Source organism: Notolepis coatsorum (genome assembly GCF_963971535.1).
Source record: "Notolepis coatsorum genome assembly, chromosome: 1".
In the NCBI taxonomy this organism is placed as follows: Eukaryota; Metazoa; Chordata; class Actinopteri; order Aulopiformes; family Paralepididae; genus Notolepis; species Notolepis coatsorum.
The window spans coordinates 322,088,962-322,103,046 of NC_140165.1; positions in this window are offsets into that span (position 1 = coordinate 322,088,962).

Here is a 14,085-nt window from a genome sequence, read left to right on the forward strand (position 1 = left end):
CCGAACTCCGTTGTAGAAAAATAGGACGCGTAGGGGCGGGGACAAGACCAGAACATGTGCGTCATATTGGCTGGGGACATGTGGCATCTATTACAAGAGTCTGTCATATTGGGATATATTTTGGAGAGTTTAGAGTTTGTGAAGTAGATGCGATGGACCACCTTAAATTGCATCAGATTGAGCCTGGAACAGGATGTGCATATCGTATATGTCACAAATGTAACAGTACTATATACCTGTATGTCATGTATGTCCCTATGTCATAAATGTCATGATGTCATGTGTAACTGAGGGGTACAATTCCCTGACTGTATTACTAGATATGATACTTACTACCACTACCTTTGTACTTAATATTCGGCCACCCAGTACTCGGCATAAATATATTATGATGAACACTGTCACGTAGATGAAACGGATCCAACACAAATGTACGAATTAGAAATAGGTCTTTATTTCTACACAGCGATGGTGTGTAGAGCAAGCACTTAATCATATCAATCACATTTATGAATGGGAATTAGTATGCACTTTTATGGCAAGAGTATTCGTCGGTATATCAATAGAGAATGTCCAATCTCTGAAGGCGCAGGTGGTACATATACGACCTGGAATAGTTAAGGAATAACAGCAATGATACTTTAATGATTATAGGCTGGATACACTAAGGGGGGGTTAATCCGGTCGCTTGTAAGCCGACAGGAGTAGGAAGGGGGGGGGGGTAGAATCCGACTGCCTCATCCGGCCAAGGGTATCCCAGGTGAACCCACTGTAGTGCCGTTCAATGCGCCGGCGATCCTTGGACCACAGATGAAAGCAGGTGGACTCTTTGTGGGCCGGCGTCCTCCGGTCCACGGAGGAGAGACGTGAAGCGACCTCGTCTTGCAGAGCGTCTCCTCACCTTGCGTCCTCTCCAGGGGGGGGGGGGTTCCAACACACGGCAGTGTCGGGGGTCTTTATCCATGGAATAATCAACGTATACAAAGCATAATCCGTGCCTGGGAAGGCGGGCTGTCGTCGGTAGAATAATCCGGTATACAGGTCCACTCGCTCGTCGGCTCTGGGGCTCCTCGGGTGCAGCTTCACGTGGGGTCAACCACCCTGGATAAGCAGCCAGTTCTCTGCCCGAAACGATGGGGTGCTGACTACGGTAGTATTCTCACCGCACGAAGCACTATATATTAACAGACTATTATTAGCTTAATAGACTACGTCCAACTCGACGATATAGTGCCAAATATGACTATTCAAATATTAATATACACGATGTCTCAATACCGATGGTAGGCGAACTTGGCCTTACTCCCACACGTGGCGTCGCGGGGAGGCTTTACGTCTGTAACTCTATTGGAGGGTAAGAAACTGGACTGAAAAGGAAGTCCTACTTTAGTAGCGCAGTATATATACGCACTATGAACAAATAGTCCCATTAGTGGTGCGGTAGCCAGATTCCTACGCGGAACTAGGACTTGTTCGTACATGTCGAGCGGTACGTTTGAACTGGGTCTGGGGGGTATGGCAGCCTGGCACCAAGGTCTCGACCAATAGTAGAATGGAGACTATTATGGGATGTTCAGTAGGCTAGAATGGATATTCAATGCATATTGTACAAGGAATATACAAGGGATATCAGGGAATATTAGAGAATATACAAATACAATTAAATATATATATATAAATAAATATATATATTCGGTTTAATCTGGCCCTTCACAACAGCCACACCCTGATTGGTCCCAGACCTAATCAGTTAAACAGAGACAGATTAATCGCGTTGTCTATTTACACATAAGGGTTTGCTGTAGGGGTCAGTCAACTTCACAAAGTCATAGGGTTATAGGGTCATGGTCATCATCGATTGTGTCTGGGAGTCGGGGCAGTTCTATGAGCCTCGCCACGGGACGGGTGTAAGTGCGACCCTGGACGAGCACTTCAGCTGCTCGGACCTTGCCGTCGGCACCGGTGATCACTTTGCTTACGCGGCCGGCCGGCCACATAGCTCTGGGCAGTGATTGATCAATAATCATGACGACTGTTCCTTCTGTCAAATTGTCTCTCTCCTTTACCCACTTCTGGCGGGTCTGTAGAGACGGTAGGTAGTGCAGTAGGAAACTGCTCCAAAACTTGTCGGCTAATACTTGGCTGTACCTCCACATTCGTCGGCCGTTCGCTTCTTCAGGCCGGTACATTGTCTGGGGTAATGCAGGATCTAGCCGCCCCATCAGGAGTGTGTTGGGGGTAACTGGGTCGATATCCGCCACATCACTGGAGACATATCCGAGGGGCTTCGAGTTAAGTACTCCCTCAATCTCCGTGAGGACTGTCATTAGGACTTCTTCCGCCACAGTCTGGGCCCCAAGTATTGCGTACAGGGCTGTCTTTATGGAGCGCACTTCTCGTTCCCAAGTGCCACCGAAGTGGGGTGCGTTTGGGGGGTTGAATTGGAAGTCAATCTGTGCTGGAGCGAGGTGGGTCTTAAGTTCTGGGCCCATAGCTTGGAAGCTCTCTCTCAGCTCTCTTTCGCCGCCTTTGAAGTTTGTCCCATGATCGGACAATAGTGTAGACGGTCTTCCTTTCCGTGATGTGAATCTACGGAAGGCCATAAGGAATGAGTCTGTGCTCATGGTCGGGAGAAGCTCGATGTGTATCGCTCTGGTGGTCATGCATTTGAATACAATACCCCACCGCTTCTCGGTTCCTCTTCCTTTCTTTATGTGCAGCGGGCCAAAGCAGTCCATACCCGTTGAGTGGAATGGCTTGTCACCGATTCGGAGGCGACATGGAGGAAGGTCAGCCATCCTTGGTATGCTGGGCTGCGCGCGCCACTTGCGGCAGTCTAGACATGTTCGCTGGAAGCGTCGTACCGCCTCTCTTCCTTGTAGGATCCAGTAACGACGTCTGATTTCCGCGAAGACTCTTTCTGCTCCTGCGTGATGTACATCCTCATCGTATTTCTTTATAATCAGCTCTGTGACCTTGTGTCGGCTGTTCAATACGATCGGGTATTTAATGTCATCCGGTAGATTGGGGGCTCTGCGTAGGCGACCACCCACTCTGATGAGGGTATGAGCGTCGCTCTCGGGGGCCAGATGAATTAATCTGCTGTCGGATGGGACGGGCTTTCCTCCCTGTAGACAGGCCAATTCATCGGGGAACGAGTCTCTCTGGGCTCGCTGCAGTAGAAGCAATTCTGCTTCCTCGTAGTTAGCTGCTGACATATCAGCGGGGGACTTGCACTCCGGGTGGTACCGCAGGAATGTTCTTTGTTGTGCACTCTCTATGGACGTGCAATCGTCTATGTTAGGGTCGGTGGAGGCCACGGTGCTCAATCCACAGAACACAGACTTCTTATTTTCCACCTCCTCTGGACTTGCTTCCCTCGGGATAGGCATGGGCCACTGTCCTTCCGGGAGTCTTAGGAATGCGGGGCCGTCACTGTAAGCATTGTGACGGGTGAGGTCATCCAGGGGCATCCCCCGGGTGATGACGTCAGCTGGGTTCTGTTTTGTATCAACGTAGCGCCACTCTGTTTCTCCGGTTAACTCTTCGGTTAAGTCTTGAATCTCGGTGACTCTGACTCCCACGAAGACTTTGTACTTGCATGAGTCCGATTTGATCCAGGCGAGTACTGTCGTGGAATCTGACCACAGGATTGTTCTAGACACCGGTATGGTGAGCTCACGTTGGATGAGCGTGGCTAGGTGCGCTCCGGCTAGGGCTGCGCAGAGCTCTAGACGTGGGATAGATTGTTGCTTGCGTGGGGCTATTCTCGAGCGGGCGAGGACAAATGCTGTGTAGATCTCTCCCCCCTTTTCTTGGGCCCGCAAGTAGGCTACTGATCCGTATGCGACCTCTGAGGCGTCACTGAAGACGTGTAAGTCCATTTTACATGTCTCTGGCCTCACCGTGGGTGGGAAGTAGCTTCGGCGCATATTAACGCCTGGGAGTGAGTGGAGCTCCATCTCCCACTCTCTCCAGGTGGATGCAAGGTGTGCGGGAATGGGGTCGTCCCAGCCCTGGTCCTTGTCCCACAATGCTCGTACAATCATTTTTGCCCTGGTGGTGTACGGTAGAATACATCCTAGCGGGTCATATTGTCGGGCGAGTGTTGTGTACACACTCCGTCTGGTGGTCGGCGCCGCCGCCGGCCTTCCCTGGTCCGTAGTCAGGGGCTTGTGTCTGTAGTGAAGCGAATCTGTTTTGAATCGCCACACCAATCCGAGGGTCATCTCCTGGGCTTCTCCCGGGATTGTAGCCATCCAGGTCTCGCTGCTGGCTGCCTTGTCCTCGGAGGAGAGGCTGCGCAGTACTTGCGGATCGCTGCTGGCCCACTGCCTGAGATCAAAGCCGCCTTTGATCAATGAGGCGCGGAGTTTAATCAGGAGAGCCTCGGCTTCTTCCTGGGTTGAAAGGCTTTGTAGACAGTTGTCTACGTAGAAGCTGTTCTTTACGCTGTGTCGGACCTCTTCGTCCGCTGCTGGGTCCTCTGCTACATGTTTCTGTAGTGCAAATGTAGCACAGCAGGGGCTGCACGTCGTTCCGAAGGGGAGGACTTCCCATTGGTAGATGGCTGGGTGCTCATCTCCTGGCTTCTCTCTCCATAGGAACCGTAACAGGGGCTTGTCCTCCTCTACTAATCTCACCTGCAGGAACATTCCTTTAATGTCCCAGCTGATGGCCACCTTTTCCTGGCGGAAGCGGAGTAGAACGCCGAGTAGGGAGGGGCCGAGTGTGGGACCGGGCAGTAACTCTTTATTCAGATTTTGGGATCCGATCTGGTAGCTGCAGTTAAATACTATGCGGTCTTTACCGTTGTGATGGACCTTGTGGTGAGGCACGTACCACGATTCAGTGGTCTGGTCAGCCTCTTTAATGTCCATCTTTGTGACGTGTCCCGCTGTGATGAGCTTCTCAATCTCAGCGCGGTATACACTCTCTTGGGCGGGGTTCTTGGCTAAGCGCCGCTCCGTGTTCAGCAGGTACCGTTCTGTGGCGTCTGTCTTGGCGTGGAAAGTAGGCATTCCTTCTCGCCGCAGGAGTGGCGTGGCGTATCTCAACACGCCGTTGACCGGGACTCTCTTGGTCCCTGTCTCGAGGAGGTGAATGGCGTAAATGTCATCTTTAGAGCGAATGTCTTTCTTTCCGTTCTTAAAGGGCATTTGTTCCAAGGTCCATAGCCGCTCTACGTGTTGCAGGAGTGCGGTTTCTCCCTCTGTGACTCGGGAGTGGAGACATCTAGTGGCTGTACTTCGGTTGAGAGATTTGGCGAGCGGGCCTTGGAGAGTCCATCCCAAACGGGTCTCGACTGCTGCAGGACAGCCTCGGGGTCCGGTATGAACCCGGTCTATCGGGACAATGAGGTCTGCATGGTCGGAGCCTATCAACAGGGTCGGCATAGCATTGTCTATGAGCGGGATCGGTAACTTGCGCAGATGTGCATATTTCTCCATCAGCTTGGCGACGGGGTATGTGTACCGCGACAGTCCTATTTCTTGGCTGGTGAAAGCGTCTGTAATCTGGTACCGTCGCTCAGGCTGGCCGCTTGCTGCGATAGAGAATGAGACATTCTCGCCCTTTATCGTCTTCAAATCTCGTCTTATTGTCCGAATTGTCATTTGGGTTTCGCTTCCCCGCAGCCCTAGCTGGGCCGCAGCGGAGGCGAGCAGCAGGGTCTTCTCTGACCCGTCATCGAGGACGGCGTAAGTGTCCAGGACTTTATTCTGGTAGCTTAGTGTCACACGCACTACTTTTAGGAGTACTCGGGCTCCACTGCTGCTGGCGGGATCGATGTACATGACGCTCGCTTTGCTGCTGGATGGTGCGGGTGAAGGGCGCCGTCTGTTACTGTCGTGAAGTATGTCCAGATGGGCTCCATCGCACTTGGTGCACCTTTTCTTTAAGCGGCATTCGGCTGCCATGTGTGAGCGCGCACAGCGAAAACAGCGCTTGTTGGACTTTATCCATTGACTTGCTTCCTCCGCGTTCAGCTTGGGGAAGGAGTCACATTGCGCTAGCCAGTGTTCTTTCTCACAGTAGGGGCACACTATCTTCCACTTCTCCGTTCTGGAGGGGGTACTGTGGCTCCTGCTGCTCGGTACTGACTCCGATTGGTGCATCACAGTCACCGATCTTCTTCCATCATTTAGTCGTCTGGTTCCTTCTCTGGAGCCAGGGGTGCTCCGTCCGAATGTATCTAGCCGTAGGCTGCTGACTTCTCTCGCCAGGAAGTCCGCTAGATCGAGGAGGTTCGGTTCGGGGCCATTCGGGTCTCGGTGGTCTCTCTGCCGCCTAAAACGCTCCTGTCGAGCGGGCGGCAGCTTCTCCAAGATCCTTTCCACATTTGAGTTGGCGTAAAGTTCATGCCTCCCCTACTCTCTCTGCGCTCCCAACATCCCTACCAGGGACTGCACTCTGATGGACAGGTCGTCCAGTGCTCGATTGTCTATTGCTGGGGGTAAGCGGTCGATGTGTCGGATCTCCTGGATCACGTAATCCCATATGCGCCCATACCTCTGGTCCAATGCTACCAGCGCTGTTGTGTATGGGGTGGTGGAAGTCGCGTAGGCGAGCGCTATATTATGTGCGCGGGGTACCTTTAAGTGCTTCAGTAGGATGGCGTATTTATGGCGTTCATCCAATACATCCACCAACATGGTCTCCAGACACATGCGGAGTTCTGTATACTGGGCCCGGTTCTCTTGGGTGAAGTCGGGTACCATAGGCGTGCCAATGTATGACGCTGACTGTGGATACATCGGCGAGCGTTGGGGGAGAGGCCTCCTAGGCGAGTCTCCTCCCGCTCCTTGGTATGGGCTGGTACCGGCAGTGTACCATGGCCCGCTTGTCCAGGTGCTGTTCCTCGGTGCGGGTCGTGCGTCGTGCTCACCCGTGTATAGAGTCGGGGGTCTGTAGCGCAGCTCCGCGGGAGTATAGCCTGGGCTGTACCGGACCTCCTGGTCCGGTAGAGTACTGTGCTGTCGTCGGGCGTGGTTCTCCTCCTCTTCCTCTTCGTCTTCAGTTAGGTCATCCAGTGCTTGTAGTCTCTGGTTTAGCCTCTCCACAGGATATGCTGCTCCTTCCCGGTTGCTAGGTCTCGCTTGGACCGGTGGGGGGAGGTGGTCTGTGGGGGGTATAGACCTCGTCTGTTGGTCAAGTTCAGGGTTGTTTACTCGGCTAGGGGATGCCGCCCTGGAGGTGTGTCTAGACGAGTTCCTGGAGCCTCTGGCGGAGGGAGAGGGTGTTGTCCGTCTGATCAGCTGTTCTATTAGTTGCGCTTGCTGTCTGTCGCGCTCTGCGTCCCGTAGAGCACCAGCAGCTGCTCGCTGGCTGTCTGCTCGGTCTCGGGCCACATTCTCTTCCCTCTGAATGCGTCTTATTTCTAGACGTATATGCTCTTCTTCGCTCCGCTGCTGGATCTGCAGTCGGTCGCGTTCAGCAGCGGCGTTCAGGCTGATGAGGAAGGCCTGCTGTAGGGTCCTCTCTGCCTCGCTGGGAGAAGGCGGTTGTATAGGGGAGCCTTCCCTCGGGGTACTCCTTGCGGAGCCTTGGAGCTCTATCTCCACGGTGCTCTCCCCGTCTTCTTCCGTGCCGAGTTCTGTCTCGGTAGCGTTGTATTCCTCCCGGGACTCATCGGGGACTACTTCTTCAGTACTGGCGGGGTGTGAAGTCATGTCTGGTTCCCACTGGTCCCCACCGTGAACTTGGTCAGTTACATTAGAACCCGTAGGGGCCTCTATGGTCGGGGTAGTCTGGGCGTTGGGGTTAGACATACTTTTACTTTCTAGTTTTACCGCGTTTACTGTTAGTAGAAGACTAGGTTGTTGACTGACAGCGTAAGCCTCTAAGTACTGAGGGAGCCGTCGTTCGCGCTGCGGGTGTTGGTTAGGAGGATCGTTTCGTGGAGTGTTCATCATAGGCCATTTCAATATTAATAACACTATATTAATATTACACTGATTACCCTCCGGCTCGAAGGACCAATTGTAACTGAGGGGTACAATTCCCTGACTGTATTACTAGATATGATACTTACTACCACTACCTTTGTACTTAATATTCGGCCACCCAGTACTCGGCATAAATATATTATGATGAACACTGTCACGTAGATGAAACGGATCCAACACAAATGTACGAATTAGAAATAGGTCTTTATTTCTACACAGCGATGGTGTGTAGAGCAAGCACTTAATCATATCAATCACATTTATGAATGGGAATTAGTATGCACTTTTATGGCAAGAGTATTCGTCGGTATATCAATAGAGAATGTCCAATCTCTGAAGGCGCAGGTGGTACATATACGACCTGGAATAGTTAAGGAATAACAGCAATGATACTTTAATGATTATAGGCTGGATACACTAAGGGGGGGTTAATCCGGTCGCTTGTAAGCCGACAGGAGTAGGAAGGGGGGGGGGGTAGAATCCGACTGCCTCATCCGGCCAAGGGTATCCCAGGTGAACCCACTGTAGTGCCGTTCAATGCGCCGGCGATCCTTGGACCACAGATGAAAGCAGGTGGACTCTTTGTGGGCCGGCGTCCTCCGGTCCACGGAGGAGAGACGTGAAGCGACCTCGTCTTGCAGAGCGTCTCCTCACCTTGCGTCCTCTCCAGGGGGGGGGGTTCCAACACACGGCAGTGTCGGGGGTCTTTATCCATGGAATAATCAACGTATACAAAGCATAATCCGTGCCTGGGAAGGCGGGCTGTCGTCGGTAGAATAATCCGGTATGCAGGTCCACTCGCTCGTCGGCTCTGGGGCTCCTCGGGTGCAGCTTCACGTGGGGTCAACCACCCTGGATAAGCAGCCAGTTCTCTGCCCGAAACGATGGGGTGCTGACTACGGTAGTATTCTCACCGCACGAAGCACTATATATTAACAGACTATTATTAGCTTAATAGACTACGTCCAACTCGACGATATAGTGCCAAATATGACTATTCAAATATTAATATACACGATGTCTCAATACCGATGGTAGGCGAACTTGGCCTTACTCCCACACGTGGCGTCGCGGGGAGGCTTTACGTCTGTAACTCTATTGGAGGGTAAGAAACTGGACTGAAAAGGAAGTCCTACTTTAGTAGCGCAGTATATATACGCACTATGAACAAATAGTCCCATTAGTAGCCAGATTCCTACGCGGAACTAGGACTTGTTCGTACATGTCGAGCGGTACGTTTGAACTGGGTCTGGGGGGTATGGCAGCCTGGCACCAAGGTCTCGACCAATAGTAGAATGGAGACTATTATGGGATGTTCAGTAGGCTAGAATGGATATTCAATGCATATTGTACAAGGAATATACAAGGGATATCAGGGAATATTAGAGAATATACAAATACAATTAAATATATATATATAAATAAATATATATATTCGGTTTAATCTGGCCCTTCACAACATCATGTATGTTGTGTATGTCATAAATGTCATGATGAATTGAAAATGGGGGACCCTGATGTAAACAAGACGAAAGTCTTTCTCTGGTCTGCATCCCCTTAACAATTGTGTGTATTGAGCCGTACTGTATTGTACCCATTCTGCAATCTGTTAATACAGTTTTCATTCATTCATTCATTCATTCATTCATTCATTCATTCATTCATTCATTCATTCATTCATTCATTCATTCATTCATTCATTCATTCATTCATTCATTCATTCATCATTCATTCATATCCTCATCTATTAGCATCGCCCCATTCCTTTTCCCAATCCTCTTTGATTTGATCAAGAAATGTGTCTGTGTTACAGGAGATCAGGGTGTAAATCCTTGATATAAGACCTTTTTGATTTGTGGGGATGAGTGACTGGAACAATCTACAGGAAATACTCAAACTCTCTTATGAACACGCTTACTGATTCCTGCAACTGTTTCTCAACCCATGAACATCCCCAACCAACGTCACTTTAAACACAAGAAAAGGACACTTTTAAAGGTAGGAAAAAAAGGACACTTTTTTATCACGGTACCCCTCTCACTGCTATATTGCTTTATGCCTCTCGCTTGTCTGTCTTAATGCATGCGTGTGCTACTCTCTGTTCTCTGTGCTTGTTTCTATTGTTCTATTGTTCTGCTTGCCCTGAGTAAGTGGAAGATATGCCGCAGATGTTGTAACTGTATATTGTCCCTTTGTCCTTTAACTTTTTAAGATTGTTGTGCTTTTAGTTGGGTTTCTAAATGTTTGCATTGCGTTTGTCGTTCGGCTACAGTATGTCGGAAATGACTTACACCATCATCATAAATCAAAACAAAACATAATTTTGAGGCATCAAAATAGTTTAAAATTATTTTCTTTCTCTCTCTGTAATCTGTATAGCTGCGCATACTTCAATCAATTCGGTCAACTTTGCCATCGAACTATCGCCTCGCACAGCTTTGTTTTAAAGGTATTTCTGTGAGCTTTGAGATCTCTGGCACCTTTATTAGACACAGAAGCATTATGGTCAAGCTTTGCACGTGTTGCACTTGGCCGGGTCGGATCTGCTGTTTGTGTGTGAGCGCACAAGAGCCGCCAGCCCACAGAGCGTTGAACACGCAACAGAGTACCGTAGTATTCGGTGTGTGAGCGCACAAGAGCCGCCAGCCCACAGAGCGTTGAACACGCAACAGAGTACCGTAGTATTCGGTGCAACGCGCCAGTCAATTTAACTACACGCTTATTTGTCCCGTGAAAAACAATGAAACCCGGCCATTTTTATGATATCTTTTTTCTTTAAATGGACACCCTGGACAGAGCGTGAAAAGAGGACATGTCCGGGCAAAAGAGGACGTTTGGTCACCCTATCATTATGATTTTAAACCTTTAAAACCTAACTTTCTATGCTGACTAAATTCTACCCCCTGGGAGGAAACCAGGAAATCCCTCCCCTTCTCTCCCACTGCCTTTCAGAGAAAACAAAACTGTTGTTTTGTCTCGTCTGAGAGAGAGCGACGTGGGTAAAATGGCTGAACAGCAGGAGGGGGTTGTGTTGGACGAGGACCAGTTCTGCTGTTCTATCTGTCTGGAGCTTCTGACGGAACCATTCGCGATCCCCTGTGGACACAGTTACTGTAGCAGCTGTATTGGAGATTGCTGGGACCAGGATGAGAAGAAGGGAGTATACAGCTGTCCCCAGTGCAGTCAGAGCTTCATTCCCAGGCCTGTACTAAAGAAAAACACCATGCTGGCAGAGGTGGGTGGCTCAATGAGCAGGTCGGCACCTTGCATGGCTCTGCCGTCGGTGTGTGAATGTGTGAGTGAATGGTAGAATCTGAGGAACAAATTGTAAAGCGCTTTGGATAAAAGCACTATATAAATGCACCATTTACCAGTTTAAGAGGGGAACAGATGACCTATGGCCCAAAACTGGGGGAGGGCCCTCCGTGTGTTTAGTCTTTACTAAAAGTTTTTTTTTTAAATGTTGTTTTAAAAGTTCAAAAAAGGTGTTTTTTCCCTGAGCTTTTTGTCCTATGAACATTTTAAATATAAGGGCATTTTTTAACGTGCGATAATACCAATGCTAACCATACTAATCATCATACAGTGTTCCTACACATTTCAGAAGTTTTTTCCTGGCCTACATTTCTTTGATTGAATCTGACGTTTTTGGTCGGTGTGCAATATGAAGTAACTTATGCTAATAGTAGACTCAATAACAACAAATATCTCTGATTGTTAGTAGGCCATTCATTTTGCGTATTTGCACTGACCCCCCCCCCCCCCCTCTACCCCCATGTACATGAAGAGAGACAGAAACACATGTAATTTATCATTGCAGATGTATTGTTTTCCTTGTTTTGTGGTCATCAGTGACTGAGCCGTCCTCCTTCTGTCCTCCTAGGTGGTGGAGCAGCTGAAGAGGACAGGGGGCCAGCAGGCTTCTGCCTCTGCTGCTCTGACCTACACCGGACCAGGAGACGTGGCCTGTGATTTCTGCACTGGAACCAGACGCCACAAGGCCCTCATGTCTTGCCTGGTGTGTCTGGCTTCTTTCTGCGAGACCCACCTCCAACCTCACCACAGTATCCCTGTGTTGAAGAAGCACAAGCTGGTCAAAGCCACGGCCCGACTGCAGGACAAGATGTGTTCTCGTCACAACAAGCTGCTGGAGGTCTACTGTCGTACGGACCAGCAGCGTATCTGTTATCTGTGCACCATGGATGAACATAAAGGCCACGACACGGTGTCAGCTGCAGCAGAGAGGACTGAGGAACAGGTAGGACCAGAACATCTACTTCATGACGAAGATCACATTTAAAGAATGAGGAAGGTCCACAATGAACAAAGGTGTTTAATTAGATCATCACGGAACACAAGTGAAACAAGGTAATGATTACTGAGGAAAATAGACTAAGAACATAACCTAACAACAGATGCAGTATGTTGCAATATGTTCTCAGTGCAGCCTGATCTTCATGTTGACCTACTTCTAAAGCAGTTATATGTCACACTCCCAGGTCAGGTCAGACCTGGGAGAGAGAACACCACAGCACTCCCAGGTCAGGTCAGACCTGGGAGAGAGAACACCACAGACATGGTGTGAACATTGGTCCCCTACCTGCTGACATTGGTCCCCTACCTCCTGACATTGGTTCCCTACCTCCCTCTAGTGGCCAGACTAGCCTGATGGTACAGGCGGCCATCTTGTTTTGGTTCCAAGTTATAGAATTAGTTTCTAATTATTTGTTATCTTGGGCCATCCCTGTCTGTGTGTGATGTCGTCTCCCTGTCTGGTTGTTATGTGTGATTATGTCTTCTGTGTTTAGGTTAGGTTATTCATAGTGTGTGTTGATTTTGTAAACAATGTAATCAAAGGTGCAGATGAGAGTCTGTATGGGCTATCAGATATACTATGTTGCAATAAAGAATTAGAATCGGTAGTGTGTGTGTGTGTGTGTGTGTGTGTGTGTGTGTGTGTGTGTGTGTGTATGTGTGTGTGTGTGTGTGTGTGTGTGTGTGTGTGTGTACAAACTATAGGACCGATCAGCCTGTGCGTTGAAGCAGAACGTTACAGAGGCACAGGGATGAGTGTGTGGGAACATGTTTCACGTCAGGCAACAGGAATTTCCAGCATTCTCCATTGACTGTTATTTAGTCCTTCGGTGGAGAGTTTATGGTTCACCTTTTTACCACCAGAGGGCGACAACAATGGCTTTCGCTCGGCATTCACAGGAGTCGGCACAAACAAAGTGCAATGCCAGGCCTCACCCAGTGCAATCTCATCAACAGCCCAATTGTTTTACTTGGCAACAGCTTGGGGCAATGATTATCATTTTGAAAATTGCAATATATAAATTAGACATTTTGGGAGTGAGGAGTTCATTTTGTGATGCTGGTTGTAGTGGTAGTGTTACTCAGTTGTGTTTTGAGAAATCATGACATGACTTGCAGACTTCTGGTTGGGCAGTCAGAGTAAACGCTAGCGTTTTCTATTGGAAGCAACTTGTGTATGCTAATGGAACATCAATAACTGCAAGAAAGCACTTGTGACTCACACACCTCCTGAATAGGCCACAAGAGACAATATAAAACATATGTAGACATGCCATACCTCCTTCACTCATTGGGGGGACATATTTATTCCCAACTATATAGCATGTCGTGGACATAATGTTTTCTCATCCGCCATGTTTAAACAAGATGCAATTACCTTTCATGGCCACAGGGTGCCAATCTTACACTATAGATAAAGCTGTTGTAAAGGCAATCATACGAACCACAGTTGCCTTGACGCTCCAGGTAATGCGTTGTTAGTCCGACACGCTCTGAATTGCAATCCAAAAGAAAAGATGCCGCTGGTCCAGTGTACTTTCAAAACAAACGGGATTTATTGGGAAGCAAGTCACAACAGCCCCAATAGCTGCCTACCACTATAAAACAAACAAAAAGGGTTATGTAAATGAACGTAAACTGTCAATCAAATGCGAATTGGGTGCGGTCAAAAACTATATGGTACCGCTCCACCTGGGCCTGCATGAACTCTAAATTACCTGCCATGTTATAGGAGTGGTTAGGGGGAACGTGGGAAAAAAGGGGAGTTGACCAGGTAAGTCTCCATCTTGGAATTCATTGACAAATATTAATAAACACAAAGCAC